This window comes from Myripristis murdjan, chromosome 14, assembly GCF_902150065.1.
Source record: "Myripristis murdjan chromosome 14, fMyrMur1.1, whole genome shotgun sequence".
Taxonomy (NCBI): domain Eukaryota; kingdom Metazoa; phylum Chordata; class Actinopteri; order Holocentriformes; family Holocentridae; genus Myripristis; species Myripristis murdjan.
In genome coordinates this window covers 20,603,242-20,623,431 of record NC_043993.1, presented here as the reverse complement: position 1 = coordinate 20,623,431, position 20,190 = coordinate 20,603,242, and the positions used below count along the sequence as shown (strand labels likewise).

Here is a 20,190-nt window from a genome sequence, read left to right as displayed (position 1 = left end):
GTTGCCCTAAAATTACCTCTAAACTGAGAAAGGAGCAAGTGGAGTTGATGCTGACAGAGACTGAGGATGTGGCAGTAAGGGGTGTCGCATCTACTAAAGCAACCAGGATGAAATGAAGCCCTGCAGAAGCAGTAAGCACAACTGGCACATCGACACAGGGAAATTATAGGGCAGGTGCAACAGAGTTACAAAGGTTTTGGTCTTGGCCCAAGCGACTTTTCATGGGACAAAGCAGCAGAAAAGAGGAATCTTGTAGGGCAAATACATTACTGGAAAGCTATGGCTGGATCGGCAAGAGCAGTTTCTTCACCAACCAGAACAATGGCTGAACTGGGAAAATGTTGAGAGGGACAAGCTTAGTTAGAAATAAATTGGGAGGTGTTTAGGACAAGATTACAGATCGTTAACAATCCATGATATGCTGTTATTAACCCAAAGCCTAAATCACTCTGTAGGGCAAGATCTAACATGTCTTCTGTGATCAGGCACAGCACAATTACACACATCCAGTCAGAACACAGAGGCTGTCTTTCCCAAGAAAAGCAAAAAAAAAAAAAAAAGCCATCTGCTACCAGTTGCTCTTTCTTCTAAAATCTAACCGTAACCCTCTCTTTAAATGCTCCTGGGTTCAACAGCATAAAGGACAGTTTCATAATTTCCTTTGCATTGCTTAACAACTTTCTAACTGCACTAATGCCAGTGGTACACCAACTGTTCATTAACATTTCAAGGGCAAACTACTATGCAGGACATCCAGAGAGTGTAGCATTTTCAAAGTCATGCCACATTAATTTGCATAGACATAAATGCTGGCTGAAGCATCACAGAGGGAAGAGTTTAAACAGAGCCATTTAAGGATACAAGTGTTTTTTGTTTTTTGTTTTTTTTTTGTATATTTGGGGTGTTTCTTCCTGCTGGCTCTGCATGCACATGCTGTTGGTTCAAATCAGAACTGCTGACACAAAGAACAAGCATGAGGGGGTAATACTAATATGTCTAATTATTAGGCCTTTTAGTTATTCTGTTTTCCCTTGTAGAGGTGAATATGCCCACAATTAATCCACAATTATGTATCGTCTTAAAGTAATAACAATCCTAGGCCTCACACAAATCATGATTATTTTCAAATTGTAAGTGAAGAAACATCTGTCTGAAGAGGATAAGTACCTGAGCCAAAATGATAAGGAGCAATATTTTCTATTTTAGTATGATAGGTGGGGATATAAAAACAGTATCACACAATATGATGACACTCCATGGTTTACTTGTATTTGACTTTATCTGGGTGGATCTTTAAGTCAACATGGGCCATCGTGATACTTTGGTGTTCTTCCAAGTCAGTCATCAAAATAAAACACCAAGATTATGCATCAAGCAGATGAGGAAAATTAGAGTCAGTTGTTAATGAGTTCCCATAATTATGAACCCTGTCAAGCCCGCCAATGAACTTCCAAATTTCAAACAAAACTAGATTGTTCTTGAGGCATGCAATTTGTGTGAACTCTTTCCTCTGTTTTTTTCTAACCTTTGAAGCCTTGAATGGTGTGTTGTTTTGCCAGTTTCAAGATAATGCCCTCCATGATTTGTAAAGGAATTTGCTAAATTTCAGTCCAGTCACCAGGAAAAAATATGGACCTTTTACACAAATCAAAGCTAAGTTGAAATACCACATTGCCAAGTGTCGTGACGTAGTATAAAGCAAGGTAGGTGGGGTGGCAAACAGTACAATAAACAGAATTTGACCTTTGCAGACTGGCACTCAAGCACCGTGCCAAGGAAGAGTCGTGTTTCTTTTTAGCTAACCTTTGCTAGCTATTATTAAGGAACGTTTTGTAACATTATCCATGACCTTTTCCTAAATTTAACTATGACAAATATTTTTTCTATCCTTACCCATGACAAACATTTTCCTTGCCTTAACCATGACAAACATTTTCCTAGCCTTAACCATGACATCTTCCGAAACTTAACTATGACATTTTCCTAACCTTAACCATGACAAACATTCTCCTAGCCTTAACCATGACATCTTCCGAAACTTAACTGACAAACATTTTCCTAACCTTAACCATGACAAACATTTTCCTATCGTTAACCATGACCTTTTCCTAACCTTAACCAAGTAGTTTTAGTGGCTAATGAAGTCACCAAAGCAAAGTGGCTAAACTAGCTAAAGAGCTAAAAGTCCCGTGACGTTGACACAGGCTCCACCACATTGGCTGTAAATGTATGTAAATGTTGTTATGCAACTTTTTGCACTTTTTTTTGGTTCACAAATGTTGAAACTTCAGTGTATTTATTGGTTTGCAGACACAAAAAAAAATAGCAACATTTTATTCTGGTGGCTTGCACAAAATTTTGTGGTTCTGCACTACACCAGTGTGACACTTAGATAGATGCAATAATGCACTATGCCCTAGTTGTGCTTGTTTAATTTATGTTATTTATATATAATTCTTAAATCTGTCTGGACGTGAAACTAAATGTGATGTGTGTTGCTGTCCTCTTGGCCAGGCCACTCTAATCTCAATGGTGTTTCACTGGGTAAAATACTGTAAATGTAAAATAAAAATTAAATTATATTAAATTAAGAATGCTCCCCCTGTGAACATTTTCTGCATAGTGCTACGTTTGACTGGATTTTCAAGTGAATTTTAGCACAAGGTTAGACGAACAGCCCTAATAGTCTAAAATATCCTCAGCATTACATTACACAGAGAGCTGAAACACATGTATCCTGATGGTAACTATTACTGACAAGTTATAAGGACATCTAAGGAGGGGGCCCTACATGCTTGTTTACTCACTATGGGCAGTTTGTGCATTTTTTACATGATTTGACATTATTTGTGGCACCCAGTATTCAAGATATATTTTGGGATCCAAGTAATTTTTATTTCATTATTTGAATAGATGTTTCCAATATCAATATAATACTGTGATGGAAGACTTCCATTACATTTACCACTAACTGTATATATAGAAAAAAGCACAAGAAGGTTATGGGTGGTTCAGTGTCTTTGTGCTCATTTAATCCGGATTAGAGGTTTGGTCAGTATGGCTGGTCTCTGGTGTCTCCCTGACCCCAACTCCCTGAATAGCTACCATTACTATGATAGGACGGACAACAGTACATTTAAAATAAAGATACAATGCATCTATTCATCATTTCCTTGTTTTATGGTGACTTATCTTGGTATGACTGTTTGTTTGTTTTTTGTTTTGTTTTTTTTTTTTGCAACTTCCCTCAAAACTGGCTCAACTTCCTCCTGGTTAAGGACAGGTGACATGACAAAAAATATCATCTGCTAATCTGTATTTTTCAGCCTGCATGGATGCTTGATTCTGATAAGGTGAAGCAGTGTTACTTAATTTCAACAAAACCACGTGATAATGACACTCTAATCCTTATCACTCAACATCTGAGACTTACTTAAGAACTGAGTGATAATGTCTACAACAGCTCAAATGGGATGGTGCCAACAACAGCCAATATATGTATTTTAATTTTATCAAATTTCTACACATCCAGAGTGCATATTAATTTTGAAACGATAGACAGGCCGACATCTCTGGCTAAATTCACTCGCACTGGTGTGAAAATGAAATAGGGTGTCCTGGTTCCTCTATCAACATTTTCACCACACACCTCAACGGCACAAAAATTGCCGGTACTGCTCCATATTTATTTTTCAGGGACTAAAACAATTGAACCGGAACGCGCGTTCAGTCGTTAAATTCGCTTCCAGTCTAATTGACACCGCAGGATAGCCCATATGTTGCAAACTGCTGCGCCAGTGGCCCACCATCTACCTAAAATAATTTTACCATGCTATTAAAGTACTTTAGATGATGACTAAGTGAAAACAAATCCTAGGATTAATATCATTACTGGTGATCCTTTCAATTTACTGTAAAAGCCTTCATATTTTAAATTTGTTGCTTTAAACTCGCAGATATTGCATCATTTGGACTTTCCTCAGAATTTCGCTGTAATTTGCATTTGAACAACCAAACCACTGGCATGACCCACATACCTGTGCATGCCTGTTAGGTGATTAGTGGCTTGCGGTGCCCTCTCAAGGCCATTTTGGCTTGAGTGTATTAAACTCATCATGATGTGGTGAATGCCTCTTAAGATGATTTGGAGTCTGCCTCACAACAGATCAGTCTAATAGCCTGCCCACTGGTCTAAATTCAGAATCAGGTTTAGTTGACTCAGAAATATCCCATAAACAAACAAACAAACAAACAAACAGACAGACAGATAGAATGACAGGGGGACTGCCACCGCCTCCACAGCTGATTTTTATGGCTGAGGATGGCTGAGGATGGCTGAGAAAGTGTGAAGTGATTTACCTGATGAGCTCTAAGTGCCTGTGGTGATGGGTAAAGTCGTCACATGTCGCCCTCTACTGGCTACTAGCAGGGCTCAGTGAGAGAGGCCTCCTCCATGGGCTATATACAGTATGGTGGGTTGGTGGGTGTAAAACAGTTATATGTGTAGATGTGTGTGGTAATTAATTGATATGTTGTTGCTACTCAGATAGTCACTTGATCAATCAGATTATCATATATGACAGCTGTCTCGCTTATGTGTGCCCTTTAGAGGCAAGGAAAGGCAGAATGTCAAGATTACACACATAAAAAAGGGGGTGAGGGTTGGGGTTGGGGTTGGAGTGGGGAGGATCACTCCCACTTAAGAGACAGGAGGTTTATTCCATGTTCTTACCCTTGGCACCAAAGAGAATCAATTGTCTTCTTTTAATTTTCCAGTATATTTGGTGAAAGTCAGTCGAACAGAAACAGAACTCCAGGAATACTGCGGCTCCAAGAAATCACTCACATTAGTCTGCAGCTTTGTTATAAAGCATATGATTGATATTCATATAATTATAGCTGGTGATTCACTGATTAGAACAATGTACTTAAAACCACATCATGGACAACAATACATATAATTGGCTACATTTATGAAATCTCACTGTTGTCATTACATCACAGATTTACAGTGCTAAAACTTTTTGGACACTAAAACATTTGCAGTGCTCAAAGTCAGCCTTGGTGCAAGACAAACTTTTTGACAAGTCAAGGGTTGTGTTGTTAGTTTTGCACACTTTAAAGGCTTTAGTGAAGCAAGGCCTTGGTTATGTGGTATGAAGTTAGAGAAAATGGCTAAAACAGCTTTACTTATGCTGTGTTTCAATGCAAAACAGATGTTTGGAAAATCACAAGCAAAGTCAAGTGGAAAGGTTTTAGTGTGGAGGTATTATTTCTTTTGTTTTTAGATGGTTTTGATATTAAGCTCTCATCAGCACCAAAGGCAGTGTTCATATGTTCCTTTTCTGTAAAGCCCCAGACTCATCTCATAGTCAACAAGGTACAAAAAATATTTAGGAACATGTCTAGCTGGGATTGGTGCCATCTACATTTTGACAACTTGAATGGTAATGAAGTGTATATTGACACATGGCACAGGAACATCTGCACCCTGCATACAATTGAAAAGGAGCAGTGCAAGACAGGAGACTCCAGCCACTCCATAGATGTACATTCAGCATTCATAAATACTGTTTGGTCATTTGGTCAGCTTTCATTAGTCAATAGTTGTTGCAGCTGCTTCCCTGTGACGCCCCCCATCCCTGTATACAGAGTGACTCTATTTTTCTTTTAGTTTCAGCAGTCCAGTTTTGGCATGAATGTGTGAGTGCTTGGTGGGTTTTGTTTTTTTTGTCTGCCTTGTGTTGTATTCCTCCCCGGTCTTTATTCTTGCTATCCCTCTCACTCTACCTGCCCGTGCTCTCTGCCTGCACACCTGTCCCTCATCCCAGGTCCTGCTCAGCTCTACCAGATCAATAAATGAATGTGCTATTATTCATTACCAAGGAATTATCAGTGTGCTATAAATTGCTTTGCTGTAAGCCGTATCTTAATTTTCATGTGTCATAAATTTTAGGGTACACGGAATTCCTGTGGCAAAAAACGAATTTGAGACACACGCAGGAATTATGACTTTAAGAAACACCACAATGTGAATCCTCAGTCAGTCCAACTTTGGCAGCTGTTGAAGTTTAATGCTGGCAAGCTGACCCACATTTGTTTGAAGAGAGAGAAAAGCAGCATTTTCAGATGCCTACAGTGTGTCCTGCCCCTTGGGCCAACCGATTTTTCATCTGTCTTGCATACATGCGCACACACACACACACACACACACACACACACACACACACACACACACACACACACACAAAGTCCTGGAGTGCATTCACTGGTCCCGCTGCACACACCACACTGCCAACAGTCCTAAAGCTGGATCCAACATGTCACTACATCTCAATTCACACCCTTCGCATACACAGACATAGAAAACAGTTTCTTAACTTTTATTGCTAATTGTGTTTTAATTTCACTGGGCTTTTAAACACCAAACCTCATCAGACCGCACCCAGAGGATTAAAAATAGATTTAATGAATGACTTCCTGAATTACGCACACAATTTTTTTCCCCATAGTTGATGGTGGAAGTATCTAACGGGTGACACGTCTTGCTTCCTCCTCATCTCTGTTGACATTTGCACATGCGCAGTACCAACCGCATAGGACGTGCGTACCGGACGGTAGCGCCTAAACGCTCAAGACCTCAGCACCATGTGTGGGTGTTGGGACAAAGTCAGCCTCTGGAGACAGCGCTTTCTCATAGATTACAAATGTGACAAAACTTTGAAACTTTTACAGACGCACCAGGGGCTTTTCAGACTTTGTCACCCTCTTGAAGTTATATGGCCCTGGGCAAAAAAAAGTTTTTCTGTTAATTATGGAATTGTGTAGGTGTGATACTTGTCAAATAAATTCAAAGTGCTGTGTTTTAAAATAATAAAACACAATGTTAAAATAATCACGCATATAAAGCCATTTTGTGCCGTAGCATATTTAGTGAAGCAACCATTTGAAACCTCAGAAAATTCGTCTAATTTCCTTGAAAAACATGGGTGAAAAGGTCATATGCGGATATTACCGGAACGTAAGTAAAAATTAAAAATATAAAAAATAAAAAAGCTGGAAAAAGTATAAAAGTAAAAAGAAAGAAACAGCAAAACAGATTAAACAGATAAAAATTAGTGAGGTGAAAATTAGAGTGAAAACGTACTTGAACACTATATTCATCTCTAAAATTACACTTATTTTGAGGCCAGGTCGTTGATGATGGTTCGGCGTCAGATGCTGTCTTTAAATCTGGCTAATCTCTCTGAACGCAGCTTCACAAGCATTTTATTTACAATGATATTAAACTAGACTGTTCCTCATTTTGCCCGGGATCTCCTGGAAGACCTGTTGTGTTTGGAGGTGAGATGGGCTTTGAGCACTAGATGGCGGTAGCGGAGCGGACTACACTCTGACGTCGACACTCACTGAGGTTTTGAGGTTTTAATTAAGAGTTAATTTTATGCAGAGCTACCTTTACACATTTATTGAAGTCCTTCAGACTTAAAAAAAAAAAAAAAAAAAAAAAAAAAAAAACAGCAACAAAACAACAACAGCAACAACAACAACAACAACAAGAAACAAAACAATCAACTGAAACTGGAAGTCGTGGATGTATTGCATCTCGCTCATCCTCATCTGGCTCCATTCACAGCATAAAAATCAGAGCTGAAAGGAAACACAGTAAACAGACATCATGATTAATTAAATCTAAGTTAAATATGTATTTATATTAATCACAAATAAATGGATGACTCAAAATGCTGTGAATACACCAGCTGACACGTAAATGGATCCATCCAAGGCTTCTATTTCTTGTCAGACACCTAAACGACATTTATGTAAATTAAATAAATTCTTCCTATACTTACTATTTACCACATTTTCATCATCTGTGTATGTATGTACTAATGTATGTATAGGTATGTGACTAGAATTAGGGCACCGCGCGGGGCCATCCTTAAGCGCCAAACCGCTATTGATGTAATGCGCCTTTCTGCCGCGGTGGCACTACAACAGCTAAAACTCATAGGTTGAAGGCCAATTTGTAATCGGACTACAGAAAAAGTTATGAAGTGTGACCAGCCTCACTAAAAGGAGAAACGGTATATAAAATGTGGATGTGAAATTTTCAACACTGAGTTGGTAAAATTTGTCTCTATGGTTTCGCCTCTCTTCCCGCTTTGGTCTTCCCTCTCGGTTACTCTCCAGATGGACTACATATCCCAGCAGCCTCTCTGAGCACTGCACCAAACCTCGCGCGCTCCACCTATCGGCTCCGGTGAATTTGACCGGTGACAGTTGGGTGACACGCGTGAGTGAGGCGCCAGCAGCATCCCGGATCAACAGCAGCACAACCGCAATACTGAACAGGTGAGCTGGATTAGTTCTCATTTCCTTGCTCTTCTCCCGTTTCTCTCTCTTTATTTTTTGCAATTTCTTGATTTCCAACGTGTAAACTTCGTCGCTGACGTTTTTCTTTTCCAGTCGAAACTGGAGAAGCTGTCAGAGAAGACTCGCTCGGATCAGTTGGTTTAGCTAACGTTAGTTTTAACGTTACTTGACAGCAACGCCAAACTGGCGGACGGGCTGTTTGCTTGTTTCCTGAGTCTGACTGTCATAGTCTCACGAGTTTTCTTAAAATTAATAATTAACTTATTCTTAAGCAGGATTTGCTCCGATAAAATAATAGACCGCATCTCTGATTAAATGAAAAGGAGCTGTATTTTGACATCGAGTGTGCCACTGTTTGTTAGCTAAGAGAGCGGTAAAACCGGTCAATATCTTATTTTCCATTCTCCAGTGGTGCAGAAATTCATCCTGAGTTTCTCCTTTTAGTAGCTAGCGTCGCACCGTCTGGAGTCGTGAGTTCAACAGGATTCATTTTTTGCAGGCTCACTATCTGTTTTCCACAGAGACAGTTATTCAAATATTATTCCAGTAGCTGGAGATTGCATGCAGTTGGATAGTACATGCATAACCAAGGGGGGGTCTGGTGATGGTGATGATCTTACCTGAGCGCCTCCATGAATTTCCTCCAGTCTGGAACAACATGTCATTGCATATTTTCCCAGCTGCAGTGGTAAAATTTACAGCTCGAGTAGCCTCCAGCGTGTCGGTTTGTGATGATTATTGGACTGCCTCACTCACCTCTTGATTCAAGTTTTTCATTTAGCTATAGAACAAGTTCTTTTTACCAACACGTTAGAAGGATATGACATGATACAAGATAGGACTGGGCAATATATCACTATGATGTGAGACTAGCTATCCTTTGGGATTTTGTATATTGTCATAGTGTTGTCATTTCCTAGTTTTAAAGGCTTCATAACATATAATTTTCTGAATTTATTAAACTGTACTAGTTGTTCTGTTATTTGCCTCTAGCTGTTTGATCATCATATTCACATTACTAATGATTGTTTAATGATTATTTATCAAAAGTGTTGTGAAAGCACCAGTGGTCACCCCCACAATATTGTCATACTATTGTTGTCAATGTATTTGGTTGAAAGTGTTGTGATATTTGATTTTGTCCATATTGCCCAGCCCTAATAGAAGATTTAATCCTAGACCTTTACGTAGGTATTTAACACCTCCTTCTTGCCAAAAAGTATTCCTCAGTTTTTCCGGACTGACTAATTTATATTAAATGTATTGTCAGATCAGTTGAAAATGAATTTGCCAAAATAATTATAATGCTAAGGTATCTCTCTGGTTCTCATTAATTGTGCATTTTACTGCCAACGGCAAGCTGCTGTTGAAACCACTTCAGTGTACCATGAGCAGTTTTTCTTCACATGATTCGACCAGCCATTTGCTCCTCATTAGGCCAGTCCTTTTTTGAAGCAGTCAACAACACTTTGTTGTGTTTAGTCTAGTCATCTCTGAAAGTTTATAGTTTATTTCTTTAATAGTTTGTTAAATGCTTCATTATGGCACAACATTTTTTTTGACTAAGCTGCTCTGCCCAATTCTGCCCAATTGCATTTATGTGTGAACTACATTACCAAGGTATTCCATCAGCATCAGGCCATTGTCTTAAAAAGTGATGCTTGAATAAACCTTTGCTATTTTGGTCATGGCTTGCTGTGCACCATAATTGGATGTGGCAGTAATGACAAAGGGAAAGTTAAGTTGTAATGTATCCTAATTGAAGACCTTATGCTCTAGTCCTGTGTTTTTAGAAGGAGCTAACCTTGCAGTGGAACATGCAGGATACAGTGCCTTCAGTGGGTCCTTTGGGAAAAACTAAATGGGCAACAAATCACAGCTTTCACTTTATTATGTTCTCTTTGATAATGCCAGGAGAAAAGAGTTCAAATATGGCCTGAGCACCCATCATTTACCATTTAGTCAGTATGAAAGCTGTTTGTAGGTAATTACACCCCTTGTTTTTCTCATGGCTAACCATCCAAAAAGGGGAAATGGTTGGAAATCTGTCGTTGCCTTCTGGGACATGTTCAGAACAGGCTGACCGAAGAGCACTAGACCAGGGCAGGCAGGTTGTATTTAAATGTACCGATGGGCTGCCTTATTATAGCAGTTAATGAACTTATTATTTCTATCCATAGTGCATTTTTATCTAACTTGTGTTTAACAAAAAATACGTAGGATTGATGGCTGTACTGTGCATAGGGTCCTGTCTTTTTGCTGTCTGTAATGTCTCTTCTTTATTAATATTGTAAATTTGAATGTAGCTCAGCAACGAGGCTCATCTCTGCTTTAGTTATTGTTGCCAAAGAAAGACTTAACAAGAAGCCATCTGATAACTGGTAAGGGACTGCCGCATTTGCATCTCTCTTAGTGAGTTTGTTTATTTCATGGCTTTGTACTTGTCATTGATGGAGGTGTGGGTGTCCCTGACCTGCACTCATTCACTCAGTGTGTCCTCATAGAGCCGGGACCAGTGGATCTGCCGCCTATTCCTATCACTGCTCCCGTCCTCTGCTGAGCTCATTACACAGGCAGTTCCTGTCATTGGAGGGCCAGGTCTGCTATTTATAGCCAGGGTTGTGTGGGGAGCACACAGTCAGGTCCAGTTGTGCAGTGGGGGTATGGCTTGTTGAAAGGGAGAAAGGGTGATGTTTGGTGAATCTCCTTGACTGTTCTGGTCAATGGCACTGTTGTAGGTGTGTGTGTGTGTGTGTGTGTGTGTGTGATTCTAATGGGAATTCAAGGTCTCTGCTTGGTGGTGTCCCACAAACTCAGGAATACGTTCTGCCGTTGTTGGTGTCCTGGATTCACTTTTATAGACTTTTGGCTAAGGGACCCTGGCTAGACATCTTGTTGCAGCTTTGTTTCAGGTGCAGGCTTACACCATGTGTGCAGTGTGGGTCCATCCACATGCTGCAAGTGACATATGAAATGGATTGGGGGTTGGGTAAGTACAGAGCGTCTGGAGTGACCTTCTCCAGTTGTGGTAAGCAGTGTGAAAGGCATTAGCTGCGGTATTGTGATCCTCCACTCAGGCTGGGGTCCAGCTCTCAGGCTGTCAGGCAAGGTTGGGGGCCTGCAGCTGGTATGATTTTTGTCTCACTCATAAAGACTGTTGCCATCACTTTCATTTAGATTCGAAGAGCCCCCACAACTGGAATAATGCTTCAGCAGGTAGAACTATGTCAGTGTAGTGAAAATTCATCGTCTGCTTGGAGGTGGTTGATATAATCACGTCATCACATCTTTGACTGAATCCCTCAATACTGATGTTATGACAATATTGGTGTTTTTATGAGATATTTACACACAAAAAGATAAACAATAGACACTGCAACATAAACAGCCATTAATATTGTGGATATGATGACTAAACAGGTAGAGGCAAATAATAAAACAAGAGAGTGTCACAATCTAGTGAGTTTGGAAAGATGCATCTCTTTTCAGTTATGCAGCCATTAAAACTAGAGAAAGACAACACTTAGGCCAATGCCATATCACTATATAATGACATCAACTCCGTGCTCTACAAAATAATGATATAAATATCAAATTAAGATCCATTCTTAAATTGCAACACCTACTGATTCTGGAATGAGTCCAGGAGCAAAACTCTCTCACAGCAAAGTTACACCCTCACACCAAAAACTTCGATAGGCCTCCTCACAAAATGAGATCTCAATGTAATTATCAAAAATGAGTGGTGTGGGCTGTGCAATATGGAACAAAATATTGTTTCACAATATGGATAATTTCATATCTTGTTGATACTGTATCACAATATAGAATGTGTCTTCTGTAAATTTTATGAAAAAAAAAAAATTGATACAAAATAACCACAAGCGTCATGACTACTTTTTATTAATTCTGTGAACTAAAGACAAATGAAAGGCACTTTTTCTTTTCTCCTTTTGCTTCCCTTTTTAGGTACAAGTTTCTCATCTTGTCTTGGTTGGATTGAGTCCTGTTCTCTATTGGAGTGTTGTGGGGAGTTTTGTTCTTTGTCACGCTCCCCCATGTTTGTTTGTCATTCAGTCCCATGTGTAGTAATGATACATTCAAAGACAACTAGGACTGCTCTGACTCAATGACGTAACGCTAAAACACTGCCATAAAGTGGCTTTTGCTACAGCTACGATAGAAACGATAAGAGGAAAATCTCCAATGCATATACACCCAGATATTCTCCAATTTGTATGTTTATTAATTTAATACCAGAGATAGGGGCTGGTAGTTCGTGAATCCAGGCCATTGTGACTGTCCAGTAGGACTCAGCAACCCAGAAACATCACAGCAACTAACATACTGAGATAATAGCCTGAATACCAGTTTTCTGCTCTGTGGGAGCTATTGCCTGTCATGCCATAATTAACTGTTGGCGATTTCTGTACATTTGCTGCTCTGAATTGTGATTCTACTGTTTGTACTGACAGTGGCTCTCACTCTCTTCATCAAGAAGAGTTAAGGGAAATTATTGTCTTCATCAGAAATTCATGCCTGCATGCTTTGGTCAGTGAGTTCACACATATACACACGCGCATACTTGAGAATACAGTCAGTGTGATTTGAGAAGAAAGCGCTGTTATCTCCTCCCAAGAGGAGGCCTGGTCTGCATACTGTTGGAGTGGCACGTCCTTTGCTGCTCTAATTGAGAAGATAAGGGAAGATGGGCAGATTGGAGCAGTAATGGGCACTTCTTGCTTTGGCATTCAGTTGGCTGCCTCAATAGCAGCACCTCTGCTCCTGACAACAGACAAGGCTGCTCAGTAGGCTGTCAGCAGCTATTTTGCATGATACTTTCTTCGCTTTTGTCACGCAACGGCACAGGTGGTCCCACGATGCTACTAGTCATAACCTTTTTTCAGAGTTTTCTCCTGTTCTTTCTGCAATGCATCATCTGCCTTGCAGGCCAGTGGAGAAAGTGCATTGCTCTGGCACAGCAACATTTCCTGTCTGATAGATGTATAGATTAGCTGTGAGGGAAGGTAGCGCCAAGCTTCTTTTTTTCTCCTGCTCTGTTTTTAGTCCACAAACGTCCAGGAAACAGACCGCATACTTGTGAAGAATCACAGTCTGACTCACTAACTGCAAGGAATGCTACCGTCTGTATAAATGGGTCATCTGAGCCAAGTTATAGTTAGAGGCAGGGCAGAGATATGGTCTTTGCACATTAATGTCTGGATCTCTATGGGATCTCTATGCATGCAGTGTAATCTTACAGCGATAATCGTATCTCTCTTGTTATTTGAAATTGAAGGAGACAGAAGTGTGACGTTTAAATCAAGGATACAATAGATGATTTGATATTTAAGTTAAAATTTTCCTCCCAGGTAAACAGGACAAGCAAGTTTATGGTTGACTGCATGTGTCAGCAAATGTTTGCTTGCAGCAGCTCTGACCCTTTGTAATCTCTCTTTTGGGCTCTAAAATGAACACACCCAGTGCACATCAAATAACTTTCATGCCAGAGATCAGTGCACTGCTGGCAACTTGGCTGACAGTGAGAAGGAAACTCTCCTTTTGGGCTGGACAATATTTATACTTAGTGGTATCGTTATTGTGATATTACACTGTAGACCTTCATTGAGTGTGGTAGTTGTTTTCCTGTTTCCCTGCCAGCTCTCATGGATGCTGTGAATCCGCCCGCCTGCTGTATGTGCAGCCAGGCAGCCAGGCAGGCAGGCAGGCAGGAAGGCAGCTGAAGTTTCCGCAACGTGGCTCTGACTGGCTGTTTATCAAACAAGAACTTTGACACTGTCAGAACAGGAAGTTTGGCCCTTGTGGGAGCCCAGCTCTGAGAAAGATGAAACAGAGGATGAAACAGATTAAATATACATGAAGGCCACAGCTATCTCAGCTCCAACTGTATATGGTGAATCCAGGACAGAGCTGTTTTTTTTTTTTTTTTTTTTTTTTTTTTTGTGAGAGGAACGATAATGGAAGGCTGTGATGTAGCACAGTTCAGTACATCATTCTAGCATGGTCAGATCGGGATACTGATGTTAATGGTCAATACTTCATGGAAAGACTAAATATTTGAAGAATTTAAATTTGTATCTGCATCTGCTCTGTATCCATTCTGGGCAATATTTGCCACCCCCAGGAGTCTAAACTTAATTGTGACCCATATGTGCTTTGTTTTCTGTAATCACTTTATAAGAATAAGGATTTATTTTTAAAAGGGATAATTATCATGTTGGTATGAAGTGCCTCATTTGTATTTTCAAATGTTGTGTATAAGTGCTTCAATTTATCTGTGTTCAACCATACTGTATCATAATTGGACAATATATGGAAAAACATTAATGTCCTATATAAACTAACATGTTTAGTTTTTCAGATATGTAGAAATCAATCAGAGCATACTTTAAAAAATGAACTTAAGTGCACAACATGAGGAAATTTCAAAGATGTACGTTGCATCAGACCTAAAATGCTGCATGCTGAACTAAGCTGGCCCTGCTTTTTAGTGCAGTGGGAGTTTTTTGGTGCCCCCCTCCGCTAGCCTAACATCCTATTGATCTACAGCCAGATGTAACTGCGGAAATCATCAACTCAGCATTTTTCTCACTATCTCTGTTTTCCTCTCAATTTTTGTTTGATCTGAAAGATGCTGATTTAAGCAGTAGCTCTCATCTTTTGGCTACTTTATATTCAGATGCTAGGAATGAGGTATTCTATAAAAGTATAGCCTAATGCTAGCAAGCCTGATTGGGACTATGTCTTACACTTTTACCTCTCTTTCAAGCAACAGCTGAATTAAACCTGACCATAAAAAAAAAGCCTGGAAGCCGTAAGATACACACACAAACATACACCACCTTTGAGCTATTGCCTCCTAGTTGTAGGTTCAGTGCTCCCAGACCTTTTAAAAGTCTGTTAATATTTGTAAAGTGTAGGCATTATAATGCATTTGGTATGTCTGCTTTGCCCACATCTTAGTCTCATAAATTGGTGTTGACTGCAAAGAAGCCAGAAATTTGCTGTGCTGTTATGTACAAACCAGACTACTGCCTCGCTGATTTATTGCTTTTAGGAAGGGGTCCATGGCTCCTCATGTACTAGTTTCAGATCCCCCAGACTAAAGGGGAACCCAGAGTGAGAGCAGAGACTGTCTCACAGCATGGGATACATATTCTTCCTGTTTCACTTTAGCTGAGATAATGACTTTGTACTCACTGCTTCCCTACACCCAGATGCTGCACAGATGCTTGAGAGCTGCCGATGTGGTTGGACAGACTACATTAACTACTTAGTGCATGCCTGTGCACACATACACATGCAGGCATACATCTACCACACATACTTGCTACCACTAATGTAGTTTTGATATCAGAATTATAACTTCATGAATATGAATTGTATTACTTAAAAAATAAGTATTAGCTATAACAGTGCTGTGGCAAAAATAGAAAACCTTCAAACACACTTGACCTAGAGCCTGTTTGTAGCAACTTTTTTTTTTTTTTTTTTTTTTTCGGTATGTTGGTTTAGTGTCCATCTTTGCCATCTTTGTGGTTCTAAAGTGTAATAACACTAAATTTCGCTCCTGGCTCCAGTTTTGTCCATAAGTTTATATGAACTGGGATTTAGTTCAAGATGTGCTGATGGTTTGATTTTGTTTGAATGTTTTTAACTGTTTGACTGTGGTAGTTCAGTATCAAAAACCCTGAGGAATTTTACACGAGGGATTTCCAGCACCCTCAGACTGGACCCTGTGCGTCATGGCACACGTACTGAAGGATACCTGTCTTGATGGAATGTGTATTGGCATAGTTCCACTGGCAACATTCAGCTTTCCTGGCGAGGGGGATGCTCATAGGCACTGTCCTATCCTATAGGGTAATCACTACAGAATCAAGTTTGTCAGGCTGTAATGAAATATATGAGGGACAGTCAGTTAGAGGTTTCTGGAGCAGGAGTCTCCAGTGGTCCCACATAAGTTATCTGGAGCTCTGCATTTATATTACATACACACTGTTATAGCAGTGTTTCTTACCTTCAAGTGTATTCTTCTGTTTCTCAATGAGCATCATGTACTGGTGAGAACAGACAATACAACAACAGTAGCTTATCTCAACCATCAGGGGGGTTTGTATTTTTGTCAGTTACACATGTCTGATATTATGGAAGAGCAAATGTCTCCTGTGTGAGAGTGGCACATGCCCCTGGGGGTTCTGAAATTAGGGGCAGATCTGTGGAGATCTGGAGAATGGACTATGCATCCAGTTTTGTGAGGCAGGTTTGGATGTGCTACAACGGAGCAGTGGTGCATCTGTTTGCGTCAAAACTCAGGGTTAGGGTTAGGCAATTTTTTTCACCCACCGGGGAGAAGGGAGAATACTGCTTTCATAATTCCCCTTCTCACAGCTTTAAAAATATTAAGAGGATGACTGTAATGAGCTCAACCCTGCGTCAGACATTACATGACCCCCAGTATTGTGGTTATTGTCACGGCCCAAGAGCCAAAACATCATGAGAATGAATTGTCAAATTCATTCTCATTTCATTTTGAATGCTGTGCTGAGACTTAAGCGCTTTATGGTTCTATGACAAGGACTAGAGTGGAAAGCAGTATTTTTTTTTCACCACACGCAGCTGAGTCACCATCACTGCACATTTTATATTTGTTTTTTTCATCCTGTGCCACCAAGCTGTACTGTCTGCATGGAGGATCTGATTCACTACTCTTTCCTGAGCACAGAGAGAGGGAAAAGGAAAAGAAGGAGAGAGGCAAGACGGCAGAGACAAAGCAGGCGACAGTCTGGAAGTCCAGTGTGCCTCCTCATGTTTCCCTCTGAGAGGAGTTTGATATTGACTGAATACTTCCCTCAAGCACTCTCACGTCACACAGATCCACCCCACGTAGTGAGCATCCAGACACACGGCTTTACGTTACATCATAATTTATTAATGTTTGGCCTGTTTCCTTCTCTGATGGCTCATAGTTTCCTCTCTTACCCTTTACCCTTTCAAACACAGTGTTCAGTTTTCATTTATGCACAGTATTTGGGTAGTAATGAAGCTTGGGATAGCAGGAAATTTCTAGAAATTCCCTTCATTTAATGTGGGTTGTTTTTTTGTCATTATGGCTGACTGGTGGCCATTTTCATTGCTAGTCTCCCAATGTGCTGCTGTTAATCAGTAGTGAACACACTGGCAGAAATGAAGAAGAACATTATCAAGAATCACAAAAATCGTACACATTGTAAAAGTGTATGTCTTCTTTGGGATAACACACGTTTCGTACTTTTCATGAGGGGTGACATAATAGATCAATATATTGTGATATTTCCTCTTTATTATCAATACACTTGTCAATTATGAGTTTTCAGCTTAATTTGTACATTGCACATTTGAGTCACTCTGAGGCATATGTGTTCCCTGCTGTGTCATGTACATGTTTCAGTTGGACTGAATATTAAAACACTGAAAAACATGACTGATTCATGCTTATAGTAAATTTATTTTGCCTTTTCCATGCCTTTTTCTTCTTCAGTTACAGATATCTTGATGTATCATTGCTGATTATCGTAGGGTACATTGCATATTGCATTGTTATTGTTTGTAAAGATTACACAAACAGCAACCGCACACTCAAACACTGTGCATATCAAAATTTACTGTTTGCTGTTTGTGTAATCTTTATCCTTAAGTTCAGCTCCAGCACCTTTTCTAAGCATATTGCTTACGGATGAGCGGTGGCTTTTTCTCACTGTATTGTTATTGTTTGTAAAATACAGAATCAGAAAGCTTTATTTATCCCCAAAGGGCAATTTAGTTTCCACAGTCTGTGATAGTATTGTGTCATGAGTGATTTTTTTTTTCAGTGCAACATGGATTTATAATACATTTTACCACTAAATATGTTGATTTTAACATATCTTGTGTTGAGAAGTAACATGAGTGTATGTTGGCCCAGTATTGCACATCCTTTTATAGAGTGCAGTGTTTTGACTGCATTTGAATAGGCTGAATTCAGTCAGGCCGTTATTCCCAGTGGTAACATTACTTAATCTCTGCAGTCAGTAGCATGCAGTGTATGCCTAATCTCACTCCAAATAAGTGTATGCAGGGTGTCAAACAGGATGTGGTGCTCAGAAAGCCCTGTGCACTGTTTCTCAACCCTTTGCAGTGCCCTTTTTAAAAAGCAGCTTTTGTGGTGGTATAGGGGTGTGGTCAGGCTGAGTTCCCCAATTTACCACTTGCCACAAACTGAAGCCTGTTTTATCCCGACGAGCAGTGTGCTCTCTACCCACATGCTCTACAGCCTTGGCATACCGTAGGCTGTGGGATCCAAATTAGAACAGTTGGGGAAAGCATAAAATGCAGACCCTTCCACAAATGTTCCACCCTCACATTAAGAATAAGTGTTTCGGGGACAAAGACTGGCTTTGTCAGTGTTGTTAGTTGGTAGCTGTGTTTGAGAATAAGGAATTCAAAACCACGTCACAAGTCAATCTTGATTTTTTTTTTTTCTTTCTCCAAAATATGCCACAGTGGGTCAAATTTATGACTTGGATGAGTTGCACACACATTGCACTGAAGCAGGGCATGTCCTTGTTGAGCTCTTTATTTAAAGCATACAGTGGAGTGTTTGTGTGTTGGCCACAAACCACTCATGATCCTAGGTCAAATCAGATGACAGGCTGCTATCCTATGAGCAAAGTACAGAAATAACTACTGTTAAAACTGTTTGATAGCTCATAACAGAAGTCGTTATCCGTATTGAGCTGGTACATAGCACAGAAGTCACGATACTGCATGTTACAGACTGCCTCCTCCTCCTCCACTCTCCCTTTCCTGTCGTCTGTTCTCCATGAGCGAAAAAAAGTTAGGAAAAACAGTGAGAGAGGAGAAAAACATGCCCATGACTACAACTTGAAGTCCCTCGCTTGCTTTTTGTGTACAAAAGAAAGTGAAAGAACCATTTGCAGGCAAAGCTCAGCAGCTGGCAGCCTGCACCACTTCCTCATCCTGATTGGTAAAAGAAGGTAGACAGCCCTCCGTCCTTAGTCCTGACTAGGGCTGGGCAGTATGACCTCAAATCAGTATCACAATTAAGTGAACAGTTTACCTCGATCACAATTAATGAACAATGATTTTGTTTTTTTGTTTGTTTTTTTTCCCTCATAGTTTGCTGACAAGGTTTTTACTGTACTTATGCTTGACTATTAAAGCTGGGGTATTTTTTCTAATGAAAGAGTGCATATCTTATCTATGGGATTTAAAAATAATTAAAGAAAACACACACAGATCAACTATTTATGGTTATTTATTGAATATTTTGAACCTGCTTTTGGAGGCACTTGTTGCTGGGCACTTGTCAGTCCCTCTCTTTTTTTGAGCCATGCGCTGTTCATATTCCATGATTGTGCTCCAGTTTGAAGATTGGTGGTATTACCTTTGGTCGCTGAAACTGTTTTTCCACAGTGTTTACATTTTACTTCTTTTTGTTTAATGTTGTCTTCACTAAAACCAAAATGTGTTTAAATGACAGACACAGCATTTTTCTCCTTCATGATGCTTCAATGTAGTGGACTGGATGGGGCAGAGTTATGTGACTGCACGTGGTAGCACGTTTTTAAGGGGACATTACGTGAACATAAACGGTGGGGAAAGTATACAGAATTAAACAAAAAAATGGAATTACCAACATGGGCAAGATTACATCGATGAGAGGTTCTGAGTGTCGGTTTCGATTAATTTTCAAATAACTCCCCAGCCCTAGTCCCGACCCTTCATTTTTGCCCACAAATTCCTTGTATGGGA

At 40.0% G+C, this 20,190-nt stretch overlaps 1 protein-coding gene across 3 annotated transcripts in view; it reads left to right on the top strand.

The window, feature by feature from the left end:
* The first annotated feature begins 8,263 nt into the window (after positions 1-8,263).
* Positions 8,264-20,190, top strand: part of specc1 (sperm antigen with calponin homology and coiled-coil domains 1) — an 86,069-nt gene continuing 74,142 nt past the window's right edge. For all 3 annotated transcript variants that reach the window (XR_003929362.1, XM_030068632.1, XM_030068634.1), the window contains exon 1: positions 8,264-8,355. The gene's annotated coding sequence lies outside the window, so the exon portion shown is untranslated. The remainder of the gene's footprint in view (positions 8,356-20,190) is intronic.